The sequence below is a fragment of the Xenopus laevis genome, chromosome 4L (genome assembly GCF_017654675.1).
Source record: "Xenopus laevis strain J_2021 chromosome 4L, Xenopus_laevis_v10.1, whole genome shotgun sequence".
Taxonomy (NCBI): Eukaryota; Metazoa; Chordata; class Amphibia; order Anura; family Pipidae; genus Xenopus; species Xenopus laevis.
Window position 1 is genome coordinate 133,770,313 of NC_054377.1, and position 16,151 is coordinate 133,786,463.

The following is a 16,151-nucleotide window of genomic DNA, read 5'->3' on the forward strand; positions in this document are numbered from 1 at the left end:
ACCCACAATCATATGCCACAGGAGCTAGTAATAAGCCAATAGTAGCACATACTAGTGTAGTATACAGAGTATGAAGGGAATCTGACACTGGTACATCTGACATTTCAATGCTCCAGTCATTCAGTAAACACAAATGAAATATATTTTCACTCAGGCAGCTTTTCTCCACTGCACATAAAGTGCCTTTTATTTGAGAGACTGTCATTTCTTGTTTTGGTTTTTATTCATTTTTTTAAAAAAACAATCTTTCCCATCTCCATTCCAATAGGTGACAGCTCAGACTGACTGCTGTATGAAATGCCTGGATGGGCAAAAACGATCTGCAGCAGTTTCTTCCCCGGGGTACAGATCCTGATGGAATTAGCAGCAGGTGGTAAGAAAACTGTATACAGATTAATTTATTTTTCTGGGGGTTTTGATGGGAAAAAAATGAGGTATTCCTGCAAATAAAAAAAACTAACATGACGATTTATTGGAGCAGCTTATCCTAGTAGACCTTCACAGGTATGAAGATCCAAATTATGGAAAGGTCCATTATCCAGAAGACCCCAGGTCCCGAGCATTCTGGATAACAGATCCCCTACCTGTATATATTTTAAAATTGCTATACTATCAACAAGAAATTTTGTATTGTTTTTTTTTAGAACAAAGGTAACATTATACTGGAGAGGTCTTCTTGGAGAACTCCTGGAAGGTGATATTATAGGATATATTATGAATCTTCATTCCCCATTACATATTCAAATATCATACAAAACTTTTCCACTTTTTATTTTTTGGTTTATTTTGTTTTTATACGAAACAATCCCCTGAACCACAAATGTAGTAGCAACAAAAAGAATAATTTATAAACAAGTGTTGTAAAAAACTCAAGAGATGAGAAAAAAAAGAATTGAAAAATAAAAATTAACTTCAGCTAGTAAGTAGTGATGGGTGAATTTATTCGCCAGTCGCGAATTTGCGGTGAATTCCCACGATTCGCTGCCAGTGAACAAATTTATGAAACCGCCGGCATCAAAAAAATGGACGCTGCCGTCTGTTTTTTTGGACGCCGCCACATTTTCCCTGGAGAATTTGCGCCGGCGTCCAAAAAATGGATGCCAGCGTCAAAAATGGAGGCCGGCATCAGAAACGAGACGACTGTGCCGTTTCGCTAATTTTTCACAGTTTCACGAATTTTTCAGCGAAGCGAAACGCCCCCAAATTCGCCCATCACTACTAGTAAGGTTCGGGCTTACCATCAGTCGAAGCAACTTCTCCCAGGGACTTCATACCGTTTTTGCAGTAAAAACTGCAAATTCTAATTCAAAGTTTCAGAAGCTCAAAAAAAAAAACCCTTCAAAACTCAAATGTGGAAAAAAAAAACCTTTAAAACTCAAATGAAAAAAATCTAAAAGCTGGTAAGTTTACATAGAAGTCCATAAGAGTTGTATATTTCAAATGTTTCAAATTGAATTCAAAATTCGGCAGACTCAATTAAAACAAAGGGTAGAATGTGAGTTTACTGCGTTCAAGTTGTTTTGTAGTTGTATAGTGCACACTTGAGACTTTTGACTTGTGGAGGCTTATTTATCAACAGTCTAATTTTCATGGGTTTTAGAAGTTTTTAAAAGCACGACTAAACTCACTTTCTCTAAAACCACAAATGTCATGAAATGTATAAAAAAAAATCCAAAATGAAAAAGTTGGAAAGTGGAAAAAGTCACAGAAAACCACACAATACACAATAACTATGACTTTTTGTATTGTCGCACAAAAGCTAGTGTAAAAAACAACTGCAAAATCTAAAACTACAAATCAAAGAATGATCTTCCATCTGCCATTGACTTGTTTTAACTGGAATATTTTCGTATTCGGAATTGTCGCACTTGTGTCTCTATTCGGATTTTTGGCCTGAAAGAGTCGCAGATTAATACAGTAAATCAGCCCCGATTTATTTAAATTTTAATTTCGAAGAACTTGAAACTAACCCCAACTCAAAAACAAATTCTATTTTTGATAACTCTGCCTCTCAGGATTCATTTATGTGAACGTTCTCTTAGGATGAGCTGTAGTCTTCCTCAACAAATTAGTTTTAATCCATTTAATGGGTTTGAGAACTTGAGCTTGTGCTACAACTCTCTAATGTTAACCCCGTTCATCACTGTGATGCCACGTCTGTAAATACAGTGTGTCCAGTTGGATTGGTTGGAGGGTGTTTCATTTGAAAAATGAGATCTGATTGCACTTCATGAAAATTACATACAATGACATGATGCAGCTGTCACTGAAGTCAAAATCAATTTGCGTGGGATTATCAGTCACATTATGGTTGTAGGAGCCAAGATGCTGATGTGCTTCAAACCTGTTATGAGGTAGCAAAGACCTGGGGTGAGCAAACCAGCTTAAAAAATATTGATTTCCAGTTTTTATTGATGTTCTTGCTTCCCTTAAAATCTTGGTAGGTAAGAGCAGATATCTGCAGAAAACTGCCTGGGGTTATACCAGTGAGCATCACAGAGCGATCCTCTTCTGGCTTCTTCTTTCTTCAAATTTCCCGGGGCAAACGCATGCGCAGTAGAGTGAAAAAGCCAACATTTTAGTTAAAGTTCAGCTTTTCACTCTAATGCGCATGCACAGCCACACGAACAACGAAGAAGCAGGAAGAAGATCGTTCCGTGGTTCTCACTGACATAACCCCGGGCTGGTGCAGTTTTCTGCTGATAGGAGCACCGGCCTGGAGTTTCAGGTAAGTAAATACATTCACTTGGGGGTGACTTATATTTTGCACCCCCAAGTGCTAAACGACTTTCCTTCTCTTTTAAGGGGTTGGTTGGCTTTTTAGTGAGAGAATACAGGGTTATGGAAGATAGCTCATATTACAAGTTGATCCAGGGACTAGTCCATTTTGGAGTCAGGAAGGAATTTTTTCCCCCTCTGAGGCAAATTGGAGAGGCTTCAGATGTTTTCTTTTGCCTTCCTATGGATCAGGAGTGCCCATACTTTAGTAATGCGAGGTCTACTTTTAGTGAAGTTGTCCCATTATGAACTACATCCATAAAACACAGTTAGAATTCTGGTCCATTGGATAGAAATAGGAGGGTGGTTTAAACAAGCTGTTTGTTGACATCTACTTGAGTGTCTCAAGATCTACAAATCAGTGGCTAAAGCTCTACTGGAAGATCCCAATCTACTTTTTGAGCACCCCTGCTCTGGATCAACCAGCAGTTAGACACGTTAAAATAGAGTTAAAAATTTTAATTTGATGGACATGTGTCTTTTTTCAACCTAACTTACTATGTTACTATGTAACTGTGCAATCACACAGAAAAATACTTCTTATCCGTAACCCTAGATGGACTGAGAAACAAATATAAACACCGTATATTCAATGGTTTAAAATTGTATTCTGTTGCCAGTGACCTTGAAATCCTGTTCTAGGCAAGAGGCAACTCAAGGGTAGAAGCTCTACATTGGGTTTTACAGACATAAAAATAACCTTTAGTTTTGCTTTTGATAAAAACGTTTGAAAATAAAAGATACCAAAAAACAATAGCCCCCCCCCCCACCCTTCAACAATGACCTACACAGAGTAAAGTCAATGGCAAACAGCCATAAAATGCTGCACAATAGAAGAATGGACACAGGTTACCATGTTCTCTGTTTATTAAAAGCTTTTTTCTTTCCACTCAACTACTCGTCCTGTCTCGTTGCATTTACTTGTTTTATACGGTGTTACTGATCTCCTACACTAACAGAGGATTAAACTTGCTTTGTTCGGATTACAGATGCCAATCAAGTTCAACTGCATTTTTAATAGTTTAATTTGTGGCGGAGGGTTTCAAATAAAATCATCAAGTGCAGTCGATTAAACTCATTAAGTCCTGAAGGACGGCCTGTGTACAGCACTTATCAGATACCAAGACATGAGAATTAATTAGGCCTCTCTTATCCTTTGTCTGGATTAGTTCTGTAGGCCCACAGGCCTGGTCCTCTCCTGTGAATCTATAGGCCTGTAATCTACTCGCTAGTTGGAAGGAGCCTTAGGGTTTAAGCACACGGGCAGATTCGGGGAGATTTAGTCGCCTGGCGACTAAACGCCTCTTCTTCGGGGCGACAATCTCCCTGAACTGCCTTCCCCTTGCCTTCTGCCTGCTAAAATGAAAAAACGCCTGCGACAATGCACTTGTATCGATTCGATTTCCGAAGTCGCCCGAAGTGGAAACTTCCGAATCTGCGCCTGTGCTTAAACCCTTAGAAAATGCCAGCATTTTTCAACAAGATCAAATGACAGCTCCTCAGACAATCTGAAAACAGAAAATTATAATTTTACAACATTAAGGGGCAGATTTAGCAAGGGTCAAATTTTGAAGTAATGGGAGTTTATTTTAATTCCCATAACTTCGAAATTCGAATAAAAAAAGACCAATCGAAATTTATCAAAAAATCTTAAAAAAAATAAACATTTTTTTTAACTTCGGGTAAATAGGCTGTATTCGAATCTAAGTTTAGACGCATTCGAACAGATTCGAAACAAAGTATTTGCCCCAAAAAATGTTGATTTTCAAAGTCCACCAAATGACTCCAAATAGTTCTAGGAGGTCCCCCATAGGCAAAAACAGCAATTCGGCAGGGTTTTAGATGGTGAATGGTCGAAATCGAATGTTTTAAAGAGACATTCGAATAATGAAATTTTTTTTTTGAAATCCGAATTGAATTTTGGCCTATTCGATAGTCGAAGTACACAAAAATAGCTCCAAATTCTAATTTTTTTACTTCCAATTTTCAATTCGAACCTTGATAAATCTGCCCCTAAATGACTATTCACGGGTATATCAATGTATCCACGTTCTTAACTCGATCACAAAAAAAATCTTTATTGAGCATATTTCCGAGAAAAACTTGAATTGGAAAGACGCGATTTGTTAATTTGTAGTAGAAAACTTGAAGGCAATGGAAATCTATTAATTTTTTTTACAAACTTGACTGTTTAAAAACCTTGTAAAATAACTTGAATGTCAAAAATAAACCTCCCATTTTAGCTATTCTCATGGGAATTTTCAAATACAATTTGAGATTGGGGTTTTTTATTGCCCATTGGATCCTGAATGTTAATAAACAGGCCCCTAAATGATATCAATAGAATTTAGAAGAACTGGTACAAAGTTCCTTTCCCATGTTATTACATACAAAATTTTATACAATACAGCTATGGGGCTTTCCGGATAATGGAACTTTCTGTAATTTGGATCTTCAAACCTTCAGGGGTCCATTTACTAAGGGTCGAAGTGAATTCAAAGTGAATTTTCGAATTCAAAAACTTAAATTTCAAAGTAATTTTTGGGTACTACAACCATCGAATAGGTCAAAATTTGATTCGAATTGAAAAAACTTTGAATATTCGACCATTTGAAAATCGAATGTACTGTCTTCGACTTCGACACTTCGCCATTTCGCCACCTTAAACCTGCCGAATTGCTATGTTAGACTATGGGGACCTCCTATAACCTATAGCCAGTATTTGGCTAAGTTTTTAGAAGTCAAAGGTTTTTTTTTGAAAAACGTTTGATCGATCAATTTCAATTTGATCAAAAACGGCTAAAATCACTCAAAAAAAATTATTTGGAAAAAATGGAGTCTATGGGGCAAATTTACTAAAGGGCGAAGTGAATAACGCTGGCAAAAATTCCCCAGTGTGACATAATTTCGGTACTTCACCAATTTACTAGCGGGCGCAGGCGTAATTTCGCTAGCGAAGGAGACTGCCGCTGGCGACCATTCGCACTCAATCGCCAGGCGAGGTTGCGCTCTGGCAAAGGAACACAACTGCGCAAATTCACTAAGATGCAGATTTTACTTAACGTTACCTCTCTCGCCAGACTTGCCTTCGTCGCTTCAGACCAGGCAAAGTGCAATAGAGTAGATAGGAGTTCCTCAAAATTTAGTTGAAAATTTTTCTAAGTCCCAAAAAAATGCTGGTGTCTTTTCCTTTTTTCAGGGTGATAGGCTGCAAAAGAGCGTACATTTTTGGGGGGTAACCAGCCCCCCCTCTAAATTTCCTAACATATGGAACATAAACTATACACTGGGCTCATGTGTAGGGCAATATAACAACTCTATTTTATAATATAAAGTTTCCCAGGCTTGTGTAGTGTAATGTATTTACTGCAACATATACGTCCATTCAACTTTAACTTTGCCGCCGTATGCAAATTAGCCAACGATAGCGCAACTTTGCTCTGCTTACAGAATTAATGCTAGCGCAACTTTGCCAGCGTTCGGCACCCTAGACGCAACTTCGCATGTTAGTGAATTAGCGTTGTCTGAGCGAATTTTCGCCTGGCGAAGTGTTGTGCTGTCTGCGAAGCCGTCGCTGGCAAATATTCGGCACTTAGTAAATTTGTAAATTTGCCCCTATGGGAGCCATAGACAACACAACACATTTAGAACTATTTTACAAACATTCTGCAGTTGACCATTTCAACCAGTCAGAAGACTGACCATTTGCAGTCTTGTCTCACTGGCCATGCCCACAGTGATGATACCTTGCACCCCTCAAGTTTCTGGCCACACCCATGCGTGTTTTTTAGAATGGAGAAATAAGACCCATAGAAGCCTTCTGACTGATTGTGGGCAGTTTGTGATCAGACAATGGCTGTTTAGGAAAGGCTGAACCTGTAAAATAAACCAATTTCAAACTTTCAAAAATAAAGCAAGTATAATAAATAAATAAATAAATAAATAAATAAATAAATAAATATTAATAAATATTAATAAATATAATAAAGGAAGCAAAATAGATTTACATTTTTTTTTTTTTAATATTTCCACTTGGGAAACCCAACCCAACCCTTATTATTTATTTTCAGATGCAATATCCCATTAACAAATGTTAACATGTGAGAAGAAGAACAGTAGGCAGGCCAAGAATTCCTGACTTCTTTGTGGACCAACCTTCAATTCTTGGATGTGTTTTTGCCTGCGACAGAGCTCACCCCAGCATTGCAAGGCCACAGTAACACTCTGCATGATATACCACAGGGGATCTGTTAACAAAATGCCCTTCAGAACCCATCTAATTCATTCTGGTTAAAATCTGGAACAGCTGGGACAATTTAGAGGGTAAAGCATTGCCCTTTATGAATTTTGCCGCTTCTGCAAAAAATACAACAGTATCACAAGGTGCATGCATTGGTTTAATAGATATATGAGTATGTATGTATATCTGCTTATAGAGCGACTGAATACACAACCCAGTACAATTGTACTTTGCAGTAATAACAGCAACATGGGGATACATTCTGGTAAGTAAAAATAGATTAAAAGAGCATATACCAACAGGAAAAAGAGGGAGGAGGTCCTTGCTTCGTAGAGTTATAAAAGACATAACGTTTACACAGATCTGCTTTGAAATAAGTAATCTTTAAATTTTACCTACAAATATGTGAGATAAATGCAATGCTCTGAATCCATTTCCTATAATGACCTTACTGGCATGCTGGAGGTTAATGCAATGCTCTGAATCTGCTTTCTACACTGATCTCACTAAATGTTTGGGCTTATGCGATGCTCTGAATCAATTTTCTACAATGATTTTAATGGAATGTCTGAGATTAATGCAATGCTTTGAATCTAGTTTCTACAGTGATCTTAAAGGAAAACTATACCCCCAAAATGAATACTTAAGCAACAGATAGTTTATATCAAATTGAATGACATATTAAAGAATCTTACCAAACTGGAATATATATTTACATAAATATTACCCTTTTACATCTCTTGCCTTGAACCACCATTTCATGACTCTATCTGTGCTGCCTCAGAGATCACCTGACCAGAAATACTACAACACTAACTGTAACAGGAAGAAGTGAGGAAGCAAAAGGCAAAACTCTGTCTGTTAATTGGCTCATGTGACCTTACATGTGGTTTGTATGTGTGCACAGTGAATCTTACGATCTCAGGGGGCGGCCCTTATTTTTTAAAATGGCAATTTTCTATTTATGATTACCCAATGGCACATACTACTAAAAAAGTATATTATTATGATAATGGTTCATTTACATGAAGCAGGGTTTTACACGTGAGCTGTTTTACTCAGTATCTTTTAATAGAGACCTACATTGTTTGGGGGGTATAGTTTTCCTTTAATTGAATGCTTGGGGTTCATGCAATGCTCTGAAACCAGTTTCTGCAGTGATCTTAATGGAACGTCTGGGGTTAATGCAATGCTATCAATCCTTTTCTTTAATGACTACTGGCATACTTGAGGTTAATGCACTGGCATACTTGAGGTTAATGCAGTGCTATGAATCCAGTTTCTGCAGTGATCTTAATGGAATGTCTGGGGTTAATGCAATACTCTGAATTTATTTTTTTGCAGTGGTCTTACTGGAATGTCTGGGTTATGAAACATTTTTATGGTTCCAAAACATTTCATTCACCTTAGGGCCCATTTGTTGAGTCAGCCATGGGCACAACAAGCACAAGGGGGCTGAACACAGATGATCTGCACCAAGCACAAATATTATTGAGAGATTGTAATAAAAGCTGTTAATAAAAATAATATATGTAAAATGCAAAAATGTATTTTGATTTTAATATAGGTTTTTTGAACCCAAGAAATATTTAGGACTGTAAAAAAAAAAAAGATGGCCAGTGGAATATTTAAAGGGGTACTTCAACGTTGAGTTAAATTCTAGTATGATTTAGTGAGTGATATGCTGGAACTATTTGCAATTAGTTTTCAGTTTTTATTATTTGTGGTTTTTGAGTTATTTAGATTTTTATTCAGCAGCTCTCGAGTTGGCAATTTCAGCAATCCAGTTGCTAGGAATCAAATTACCCTAGCAACCATGCATTGATTAAATGAAAGACTGAAATATGAATAGGACAGAGGCTGAATAGAAAGATAAAGTAATAAAAAGTAGCAATAACAATACATTTGTAGCCTTACAGAATATCCCCATTTGAAAACTGGAAAGAGTCAGAAGAAGGCAAATAATTAAAAAACTATAATAATTGCTTAGAACCAGCCATTCTATATCATACTGGGGGCATTTTTTCTGATTATTTTAATTAAAAAAGTCCGACCAAACTAGAATCCATGATTGTACCTTATTTATTATTAAAAAGCACGATTTAATCGGATCGCAGACAAACACGAAAAATCAAGCGAAAATCCAAATTGTACGATTTTTTCGGATATTTTTCTCGAATGACTCGATTTTTTTGGGATCGAGACAGAATTTTTCATGTTTTTGGCTGAAAAGTCAGAAATAGTCGGATTTCCGGGCTAATTCCAGCGCAGACCACAGAAACTTCCAAATAGGATAGGGACGTCTCCCGTTCACTTATATAAAACCTCGGTAGGTCTGAGATGCGGATTTCTGGATTCTGACTTTTTACATGCTGGGGGTATAACAAATCTCGAAAAATTCAAGGGTTTTTTTCCACTAAAAATTTAAATTTTATTGTTAAAAAACTCAAATTTTAAGAGTTTTTTGGATTCGGACTTTCATAAATGACCCCCTAAAAGTTAACTTAAAGGTGAACCACCCCTTTAATAGAGGTAGATGACTTTAGCAGATAAGGACTGTGGCCTTACAGATCAGAAGAAGTACAGATGAAAACTGGGTTGGATTGGGGTCGTTACTGGGCAGATTTAGGGAATAGTGGGTGAGCTTGATGTTGAAGTCAAAACTAACCAGTATATATATATATATATATATATATATATATATATATATATATATATATATATATATATATATATATATATTGTCGGTGAATTCTAAGTACAAGCCCTGAACACTGGAATTTTACTGACTAGAAATAGCAACGCAAGGTTTAATACATTAATATTTTGTTCCTCCTAAGAGACAGCTCCTTGGGTGCACCCATTAGCATCAGGGATATCACAGCAGAGCGATTCTTCATGTTGTGCCACCAGTTAACAACTCAATTTAAGAAGTATGGGAAGGAGATATCACTCGTCAGTTTGATGTTTCTGATGACGTATTTTATGGTTTGGGGACTGGGGCTGAAGGCTACTGCCATAAAGACTTATTTACCAATTTGACTGAAACTTATAAAAAGCAATAGGCGTTTTTCCTTTGCAGGACTATTCTCTTCTGCAGCCGGGAGACGTGAGTAAATAAAGCGTCAGGCTGCACGAAGAGCTTTGTGTTGTTCTTCATTTCCTGCCTTCGAGCTTTTTCTGGCCTTTGGCTTTCTCCTGTAAACCCCTGTTTGGAAATAATATAAGAACAGCTTGTCGTGTCTGATAGCAGATGTCAGTCTATTGCAGTGTTGTATTTTCTCGCTCACTCGCAGCAATATGGCAGCCTTGCTTTCTGGCATCCTGTGTGGATTGAAATGATAATTGGACAAACTTGGCAATGTTTAACCCCTTTCATCGGGAAGGTTCTGTTCCAGGCAATTAGAATGACCTCTGCAAACGACGCAAGAGACACACAACGAATGAAGTATTTCCTTTTTTTAACGCCTGTTGCTGAGATAATAGGATAGAAAATATACATCGCAGTCATTTCCGAAGCCCATTGGAGGTCCATGTCCTCTCTATACACACGGGCTGTTGAACTAGAGTGCAAGCAGTGGGCCCGGTTCCTACATTATACCTTTGAAACTGAACAGATTCCAAATCCATATGCTGCACAATTAATTAGCAGTCATTAAATACTGCATGGCTCCAGAGGAAAAATATAAGTGGCCACAAAGCTTTCATGGCATGCCATGGCCCTATTGCTCATTGGGAAAATCTTTTTGTTGGTGACACCTAGGGCCGCTGGGGTATCAGTGTCTCGCTGCTGATTAGGGCTCTTACACACGGGCGGTTTTTCCTGCACTCCCCTGCGTTGCGCTTTCTTCCGTTCTGCGCAGGAGTCGATCCACTCAATTATTGTGAAGGGGGCTGTACTCACACAGACGCATGTAAGCTCCAAATGCAGGTGGGACGCAGCATGTTGTATTTCACCTGCGTTTGGCGCATACATACGTTTGTGTAAGTACAGTCCCCTTCACAATAATTTAGTGTGTCTACTCCTGTGTTCCCCTGCAGCTGAACGGAAGAAAGCGCAACGCAGGGGAGCGCAGGAAAAACCGCCCGTGTGTAAGAGCCAATATCCCTCAACTTTTGGTTTTCTTTTTGAAGAGAACATTTTCCGTTGCGCACTTACAAGAGTTAACAGACTTTTTTCCAAAGTTCTTTGCCGGAAGGAAAAACTTTCCTATCTTTCTATCATTCCTGAATGCTAAAAAGCCTAACTACTTCTTCACATCAAAAGCCATCGCAGGTATTAGCCAGGATAAGGGAATTAAACAGCTTTCTAATCTGGAGGAGGTTACAACTAATCCCACCTTTGAGATCCTATGTGTTAATTTAGAAAGTCGTTCCTTAATGAGTCCAGAGACAATTATAAGGCAGGGCAGAGGGGGGGAGCTTTGCTGTGGCCGCCCAGGATCCGAGGGTCACACTTGTAGCAAAGTGTATTTAAATTCCCTGCATGTCATTGGTGGAGAATGCAGATGATTTAAGTAGATGTTATATCAGCGACTATATACAGGTATGGGACCTGTTATCCAGAATGCTTGGGACTTGGGGTTTTCCAGATAAGGGATCTTTCCGTAATTTGGTTCTTCATACCTTAAGTCTACTACAAAAACATGTAAACATTAAATAAACTCAATAGGCTGGTTTTGCTTCCAATAAGGATTAATTATGTCTTAGTTGGGGTCAAGTACAGGTATGGGACCTGTTATCCAGAATGCTCGGAGCCTGGGGTTGTCCGGATAATGGATGTTTCCATAATTTGAATCTTCATACCATAATTCTACTAGAAAATCATGTAAACATTAAATAAACCCAAAAGGCTGATTTAAGTAGATGTTATATCAGTGACTATATACAGGCTGGTTTTGCTTCCAATAAGGATTAATTATATCTTAGTTTGGATCAAGTACAGGTATGGGACCTGTTATCCAGAATGCTCGGGAACCTGGGGTTTTCCAGATAAGGGATCTTCCGTAGTTTGGATCTTCATACCTTAATTCTACTAGAAAATCATGTAAACATTAAATAAACCCAAAAGGCTGCTTCGGCTTCCAATAAGGATTAATTATATCTTAGTGTGGAACAAGTACAAGGTACTGTTATATTATTATAGAGAAAAAGGAAATCTGTTTTAAAAATCTGAATTATTTGATGATAATGGAGTCTATGGGAGACGGCCTTTCTGTAATTTGGAGCTTTCTGGATAACTGGTGGCTGGATAACGGATCCCATACCTGTACAAGGTAATGTTTTATTATTACAGAGAAAAGGGAAATCATTTTGGATAAAATGGAGTCTGTGGGAGACGGCCTTTACGTAAAGTGGAGCTTTCCGGATAACAGGTTTCCGGATAAAGCCTCCCCAGACACAATGCCCCCCTCCTCCCCTGCTGTGCGACAAACACACCTACGATATATTGTGCTTTAACCCTGGTTATACTTACCACTCGCTCTTGTTTATTGCCACCTTAGAAAAAGGTAATAATCTATGTGTGACTGCAGAAAACAGTAGTATGCAATAAAAAAGAACAAGCCATAACATTTCCAAGGCATTCAATGGATTTCAAAGCAGCGCCTTGTCCCCCTTTATACATCATCAAGCCTTTGTGAGCAGCTTAAAATCTTACAATATTGTGAGCATATTAAACAGCGGTTTGGAGGCATTTAACATTGTTTTCTGGGAGCAAGGTTCACTTGTCAAAGCCTGTTCCAGACACACTAATCAGAGGCATATGCAGAACCCGTGCAATTAACCTGCAGTCCCGCAGCTGAGCTCCTCATACTCTACTCATTATTTCCCCCTGCTCTTTATTTTTCCATTAATTGTTGCACGTGGTGGATGTTGAAACTGTTCGGGGGGGAAAACACCCACATTTCTTGAAAAAAAATAAGAAGCTATGTGACTTCTCTGCTAATTGCAGGAATATATAAGAAACATCTTAGAGCTGCGGCTCCGGTTTAAATCGAGCAGAAATGGCTCGGCACACGGACGGCTGCTGAAAGGGGGACTGTGTCATTAATGTTGTTAGCATGAAGCCAGATTGCGTGCTAGATGTGTTAGATCGGTAGCAAATGGGAAATAAATGGCGTTATTATGCCTGCTCATTAACTATGACCACATCTGTTGAGGTAGATGACTACAAACCAACCCAGGCAGCCCATTAACTTGCAATGATTTCCAGCATCAAAATTAGCTCGAACAGAAGCAAAAACATCAAACGGAAATTGTGAATTCTTCCTTGGAAATCGGAGCTGTCTGTTGCAAGCACATAGTTTTACAGACTTTAATCACTCACTTTTCCAAGAGTGGATAGAGCAGATCTCTGTCTATTGAGGGAGCCAGGCACTGGGACCTTGAGGCCTTAGTCACACACAGTAATATATTAATGACTTAGAAGAACGGTTGCCACCTGTCCGGATTTGACTCGGTTTTTGGGAGAGCTGTCCGGGTCAAAAAAAAAAAAAAACATTGACTGGCTCCATGTTTTACTGGTAGGGTTTGTATCTCTGTGTTTTTTTAACCAAACAGTAGTGATCAGCAAAATTTGAATTTGCACCAAAATTCCATGTTTCACCATCAGTGAATGTTTTGTCATTATCACTGCAGAGAAGCGGCGCAGCCAAAAAAAATGCATTTTGCATGAAAAAGCGAACTAAAAATGCCAATTGACTTCAATTCATTTCGGTGAAAAAATGCTCCAAAAAATTCCCATCGACTTAACTACATTTTGCATGGAAAAAAACACCCTAAAAATGCCCATTAACTTCAATGCATTTTAAAAGAAAAAAAATGCAGCAATAAAATGCTAGTTTTGGCCCAGAGATATGTCTTTGGGTCAAAACTTCCATTTTCTTGCTGAGATTTTTTTTTCTTTTAAAATGCATTGAAGTTAATGGGCATTTTTCGGGCGTTTTTTTCATGCAAAATGTAGTCAACTGGTATTCTTTTTCACGCAAAATGAATTTAAGTTGGGCATTTTTTCATGGAAAATGTAGTTGAAGTCAATTGGCATTTTTTAGGGTGTTTTTTCATGCAAAATGCATAGAAGTCATTTTTTTTGGCTGTGGCAGTTCTCCATAGTGACATGTCACTTTCAACACTGTTGGGTTTTTCTTGGGACTGTTTGGTTCAGAATACCAGACTAGCCCCAACTGCACATGTGCAAAATAAATTCAGTATCGGCATCACTTTCACAAGGAATCCGAATACACTGAAGATGGCTCCCAAGAGCTCCTCTGTGCTACTCTGCACGAATATGCCAACAATAATGCCAGGAGGACTTTTTTAAATAAGGTACTATGGAGGCAGAAAGCAGGGAGGGGGCTAGTGGTGTGAAGGGGATGGGGATTTTTTATTAAGAGGGTTTAGTTCTCCTTTAACCACATCAAAGATCAAGAGAAGGACCAGTTTGTAGGAACAATGATCAGGAGATACTTTTAAAAATAACAAAAAAGGTGCAAAAAAGCCAGTCTAGCACTGCAGCAGTATAAAATGTATAAGAGCAGTAGTAAAGCATAGATACGTATAATAAAAAATAAAAAATACTCACAGTTCACCCCAGTCTATGGGTGCATCTATACATACCAAATAGCAAAAGGATGTGAGTTTTTTTTACAAAAAGTAAACCAAAAAGTGGTTTAAAAGTTCAAAGACATTTATTAGGATAATACAGGCGAAGGCCTAACGCGTTTTGTGCCTATTGGGCACTTACTCATAGGAGATACTTTTACCAAGAGATGTAGCCACCATATGGATTCTACCTTGATGTGGGTGTGATTTGGGTGAAAATCCTTGTTTATGAACTATAAGTATATCCAGCATCTAGTGGAGTTAAGTCTAAAGCAAATGGACTTTCTGAGTTTTCTTGAAAATGTTTCAACTTCACTTGAAGAAGCCGCTCGTACAAGTAGTGAATAGTGATGAGTGAATCTGTCGAAAAATCGTCAAAACTCGGAAAAAATTCTCGAAACAGAGAAAAATGTGCGAAACGCATTGTAGTCAATGGACATCCAAAACGCGAAAATTCTGATGCAAGCAAAATTTTATATAGGCGCGAATCTTTTGTCCAAATGCATTAATGTCAATGGACGTCCGAATAATTTTGACTATGACAATTTTGAAGTGCAACAATTTTTTTTTCGCAGCAAATTTTTCCTCAGTGAATTTTCGCAGCAGAACATTTGCAGTTGGCGTAGTGCGGAAATTCGCCGCAAATCCATGCATGGCGAATAAATTCGCTCATCACTAGTAGTGAAACGTTTTCAAGAAAATTTAGAAAGTATCTACTAGATACCGTATATCATGACCTGGATGAGTGAGAATGTCCATAGATATAAATGTATGCACTTTCAGAAAATTATTGGTAAAACCTTGGGCCAGGGAATCATTTTTTGTAAATGTTGGCAGCAGTTTCAACCCAAATGCACAGGGACAATGTAATAAATGTCCGCATTCCCTTCCCCCATTCTACGAATAACTCTTTTAGGTTTTTTTTGGAAATGCTTGCATTTTCAGAAGCAGGGATTTTAGTCGCATGTTTATGATCATAAAATGATTAAAGGGATACTGTCATGGGAAAAAAAAATTTTTTCAAAGTGAATCAGTTAATAGTGCTGCTCCAGCAGAATTCTGCAATGAAATCCATTTCTCAAAAGAGCAAACAGATTTTTTTATATTCAATTTTGAAATCTGACATAAGGCTAGACATTTTGTCAATTTCCCAGCTGCCCCTGGTCATGTGACTTGTGCCTGCACTTTAGGAGAAAAATGTTTTTTGGCAGGCTGCTGTTTTTCCTTCTCAATGTAACTGAATGTGTCTCAGTGAGACATGGGTTTTTACTATTGAGTGTTGTTCTTAGATCTACCAGGCAGCTGTTATCTTGTGTTAGGGAGCTGCTATCTGGTTACCTTCCCATTGTTCTTTTGTTTGGCTGCTGGGGGGGAAAAGGGAGGGGTGATATCACTCCAATTTACAGTACAGCAGTAAAGAGTGATTGAAGTTTATCAGAGCACAAGTCACAAGACTTGGGGCAGCTGGGAAATTGACAATATGTCTAGCCCCATGTCAGATTTCAAAATTGAATATAAAAAAATCTCTTTG